Here is a 5,928-nt window from a genome sequence, read left to right as displayed (position 1 = left end):
TAAATTAGTATAATCATACATTATTCATTAAATGCTAATTGTAATATAATTATAATAAAGATATTTTTCTAAAAATAATTTTAGAAGAGAGAATAGTGCTTTCATTACATGAGAATAGTACTTTCTAAAAATAAAGATATTTTTCTAAATTAGTATAATCATGCATTATTCATTAAATGCTAATTGTAATATAATTATAATAAAGATATTTTTCTAAAAATAATTTTAGAAGAAAGAATAGTGCTTTCATTAAATGAGAATAGTATTTTCTAAAAATAAAGATATTTTTCTAAATTAGTATAATCATCCATTATTACTTAAATGCTAATTATAGTATACTTATAATAAAGATACTTTTATAAAATAAACTTAGAAGAGAAAATAATGCACTCATTTTGGCGGGAAAATGTTCATGAGGAATCGACACCTCACTTTCATTAGCTGGGAAAAAACTCAGTTTTAGTATATTAAGTAGATAGAAAATTTTTTTAGTACCCTCATTATATGTTTTGTCCTCAGCTCTGTAGCAGAAATATTTAAATACTCACTACCAACAGTTTCATACACGATGAATGATGCATAGGATTCTTCATCAGCAACCTTTAAATTTAGTGAATACCTATAAATAAAGAAAAAATATATTATCGCGAATCTCATTTAATAAAAACTGGAATAAGGTTTATTTCACAAATAATGCACACCTTGGAGTAAAATTCTGTGATTCAGCTTTGCACCTAGAACATTTGTAACCATCTCCTTCTTCTCTCATAGCCAAAGGACAAACATTGCAACTCTTGTACCACCAAGACTTTTCCTAAAGAAAAATCATTCACTACTCCAATGGTCACACAAACCGTTTTCTAAAATTAGTAGTTTAATCAATTAAAACAGTGTCACCAAATGATTACACTCGATAAAAAAATATGGCATAAGAAAATTTTAGAATGTAATCAAGTTATATAAAAACCTCTATAAGATTCCTAATCTCAAAAATTAGTTTGTACGGAGTCTTATTCAAAAAATCATCTTCCTCTGAATATGGAGCTCTTTTTTCAATGCGTGCAACCGGTGTTGGTGTCCCTATTTCAATAGCCATTATCCTTTTTTCACACAAAATAAAATTTGCGTTACAATGTTAAAGATGCAACCATACACAACTATACTTACAATATAACTGTAATTTTAATAAACCAACAAAAATTCTAACATTTGTCTGAATTTTTTAACTTCTTCCAAATCAGTATTGATCATCAACACAGAGTTATATGTTGTATTTGAGACTCTCATTTTTGCTTGCATTACACAAAGAATAATAACATTAGACTTTCAAATGAAGATCACTTTACCAAATTATTTTCAAATGAGCCAAAACTAACAGTACATTAACAGAGGCAAAAACACAACGAAGAAGAGGACATAAGTGTAAGATGAAGAAAGAAAAACCGAACGAATAGTTGTTCCGCAATGGCGAAAGGGCGAACGCGAAGACCGAGCGGTAAGACGCAATAACAGCGGTTCTAGAATGGGGCGGTGATGACAAGCACATGCGGCAGGCTTCTTCTTCAAGTAATTGAATAGCCGCTAGGTTTCTCATAGTAAGTGAGGGGAATTGCTACCCAATAATGTGACATTTCAAGGGAGGAGAGGAAGATAGAATTATGAGGGTAGGTGAGGGAGTTGAATCACTGAATAGTTAGGTTAGAGAGTGTTTGCTTTATATATTATCCACATTAACTATATGCCAAAATTTATAGGAAGAGATAAAAGAGGAGATATATAAATATGTATAATATTATTACTATATATGAAGCAGGTTTATATTGCTATAATTATAGAGACTTACTATAATTATATTAAATTTAATTATGACTGTAAATAAATAAAATAAAAAACAATCAAAACTATTTTTTTATAGTCAAAATTTACTGTAAATATAAAAAATAAAATCACTAATGATTAAAAAATTGAGTGGAAAATAAAATTTCATAATAAAAATTTAATTTGTTAATTAATTAATCTTATGTCCATATAATATTATTATTATATACTGATTAAAATTGTAAATATATATTGATAAAATTATTACATATGAATGAGAATTAGAACTAAATTATAACGAAAATATTTTTCTAAAATAATATAAGCATACATTATTCATGAGCTAATTATAATGCAATTAAAGATGTTATTATAACATAATATCTACTTACTATATTTCTATTACACTTTGTATATATCATCAAAAGATGTATGTTTCATTATTTTTTCTAGATAAAATCTGTTTTTATCGGCAAAGAAATTGTGTTTAGGTAAATGATTTCCTATGTTTAGGTAGAGATTTTTTTCGAATATAATGAAAATATAAATAAAGAATTAAATGTGATACATATATCCAAAGAAAAAAAATAAACTTAAATATATTTGACACAAAAAAATTTATATTAAAATATTTAAAAATAGCATATCCACGAAAAATAATTATAATATATAAATCGAGACAATAATTTAAAATTTTCTAATATTAATTTAATCAAATACTAATATTAAAACTAAATTACTTAAACAATATTGAATCTATTCTAGTTCTTAGTCACGTATAGAATAGAGTCATTCTCGTAATGACAACTAACTGAAACAACATCGTAAGTTTGAACATTAGAATTTGTGCAAATTCAGACCATCCTCTTATTAAATAAGGTTCATCATCCGCTATCCATGCAATGCGGTAAGGTATAGAATTGTCACACCGAGAAACCAAACTAACCCTTATTCCCCTCAATGGCATTGCATGCAAAAGAAAGCCAGAAATTTCTGAAAAAAATTACAATATGTTATAAAATTATCCTAATAACAAAAAGCTTAAAATAAGAAAATTTAAATATATTACCAATCGTTGAAATTGCATATCCTAGTTTGTCAAGAATTTAGCAAAATTGAACTTAAACTGAGAGAATTCAATCTCATTATGTACTCCACTTCGAAAATTTTCGGGCAGACGTAAAAAGCATGGAGATGATGGAACTTGAACTTGGCCTACAAAGTTTCGTGGAAACAATTCCTCAATAAAAAATGGAGCTCCTCCCAAGAAAACTAACTTTAACCACATTCCATTAGGTTGTCATAATAGGTGAGTAGATCCAACCATCATTCGGTAAAGTAGAGATTATTGCCCCTTCTTTGAACGCTTACATCCATGTAGTTGGAACCCAAATCAGTGAAGACAACTCGATGAGGTATTTCATGGATGTGATGCATTGTAAACGATTGTGGCAAAAGACAATCGAAATGGAACATTAGACGATAAGAATAACTTAGAGTAACAACAATTAATAAATTATCAAAAGAATAATATAATAGAATGAGTATATGAAAAATATTATAAAAAATTATAAATTTTACCTTGAAAGGATCAACTTCGATAAAAAATGAAAAATACATTCTTATTCTATGAAGTAGTAAAAAAAAGAGTAAAGTATCGATTTTGTCCTCAACGTTTGGGGTAAGTCCTATTTGTGTCCCTAACGTTTAAATCGTCCTATTTGTATCCTTAACGTTTATAAAAGTAATTCAATGTTATCCTACTATCAATTATACTAACAAATCAAATTATATTTTTCAATTATTCTCACTTGGATGTATTCATTCTCAATTAAGTCTCACATGGATGTGTTCGATTTTAATATTATACCCACTATTTGTGTTTAGATTCAATTATGTCCCTAGAAAAGTGAATTATGTAAATGTTGTAGGAATTAGTTTCAACATTTGATGAGCTATTTTTTGGAGTAGATCATCGATTCTATCCCAGACATTTGTATTCTAACTTCAAGAATAGATTTTTTAAACTCAAACTAAAGCGCTCATGATGTGTAATTGACGGCAGGATAACATTGAATCACTTTTACAAACGTTAGGGATACAAATAGGACGATTTAAACGTTAGGGACACAAATAGGATTTACCCCAAATGTTGGGGATAAAAACGATACTTTACTAAAAAAAATATAAAATTATGAGTTGATTCTCAAATTTAGATTCATGTACCACAGAAAAACACTATATATAGGCTTTAGTTAAACAAAAATAAATATGTAAATTACTTATTATTAAGGTAATTTTTTATTATATACGGTAATAACACATCATATATTAATTTTGTTAAAATTATATAATTTTGTCATATCATGATTAGAATCATTATCTTCAATCATGATCAGAGAAATCCCAGACAATGAATAAGAATATTATACCTAATATACACAGATCGAAATAGAAATACATGTCTTGAAATTTAGAAATGTAAATTCTATTATATCTTTCTAAACAAACCTAAACAACTCTATACTAATAGCCAGTGCTATGTTGTGTTTTAAATTAGTATAATTATATATTATTCATTAAATATTAATTATAATATAATTATAATAAAGATATTTTTTATAAAATAATTTAGAATAGAAAAAATTGCAATCATTTTGGAGGGAAAACGGAGTCACGAGGGATCGACACGTCACCTTTATTAGCTGGGGGAAAACTCAGTTTTAGTATATTAAGTAGATGTTGCCTTTTAGATTATGAGATAGATAGGAATAAAGAGTCTCCAAATACCACCTACCAACTGACCATATATCTTGTATCCAGAAGTTTGCATCAGAAATGTAAACATAATTCATCTCATTAGATAACTGCCCTTCTCTCCTTCAGCTAGAAACAAAAAGTTCTAGTTCAAATTTCCAATACACCAAACAAGCACATCCTTCAACACTTTTTCAAGTCTTGCAAAGACTCTTCTAAATGTAAGAGTCCTTATTCTTAGGACAACCAAAACAGTCATCTTGAGATCGGATCGGTATTTGGCATCTAACAATTAGACCCATAACTTGTTTGACTGATGGAAAAAAAAAATCCAAACTAACTTCTCAAGAAGAGCAATATTCGCACAAGAAGGATCACTAATCCTAAACTTCCATATTTTTTTTGGAATAACCAGCACCTTCCAACTAACAAGATTTAATCATCTTCCATCGGTCTGTCTTTTTCAAAGAAAATTTCTCATCATAGACTCCAGTTTACTGATGATTCCTTTGAAAAAAAATAGAAACATATATCTAGTATGTGGGGAATAGCGGTTACAACAGAATTGACCAAGCACAGTCTACCTGCCCGGTTGAGCAAACTCCCTTTCCAACTTGCTAGCCTACCTCGAATTTTATCCAGGACACCATTGAAAGCTGAACGGGTCACCCTAGAATGGCTAAGGGTAACCCCAAGGTATGTACCCAAGTCCTAGACAAATATGATGGAAGACACCCCAGTGAAGATCTCTTTCCTTATTGCAGAGTCATTCTTGGAGCAAAGCGTTTTAGATTTCTCCACATTAATCTTCATCTCAGATGCTTTGCAAAAATTCTCCAAAATCACTATCACATTTTGTACTTGTCTCTTTGCAGATTTACAGAATAAAAGTAAATCATATGCAAATATTAAGTGGGATATTCTTGGTCCCCTTCTAGAAACAGCAACTAGCTCCCACAAGTCTAGATCAATATGATGACTAATATAGCATGTCAATCTCTCCATGCACAACACAAAAAGATAGGGTGACATAGGGTCTTATTTTAATTATATAAAATATTTAAAATATTTTTTTAATAAATAATAATATATATTATTTATAAATTTATTTCAAGCATACATGTTAAAAATAAAACTGGGCACACTGACACATGATACTGTTTAGTATTTAGATGTGTTCAGGCGTGTCCAGAGAAAAATTATTTATTTTTTATTAAGACACGGTTGAACACAGCAGACACGAGTGTTGATGAATATTGTATCCAAAATGTGTCCGATACGCGGACACAATAATTTAACGAAGTGTCTATGTTTCATAAATTATATTAATTCATTTTTGTTATATTTAAATAT

The sequence above is a fragment of the Arachis ipaensis genome, chromosome B01 (genome assembly GCF_000816755.2).
Source record: "Arachis ipaensis cultivar K30076 chromosome B01, Araip1.1, whole genome shotgun sequence".
NCBI classification, from domain to species: Eukaryota; Viridiplantae; Streptophyta; class Magnoliopsida; order Fabales; family Fabaceae; genus Arachis; species Arachis ipaensis.
Note: the sequence above shows the minus strand (reverse complement) of the source record.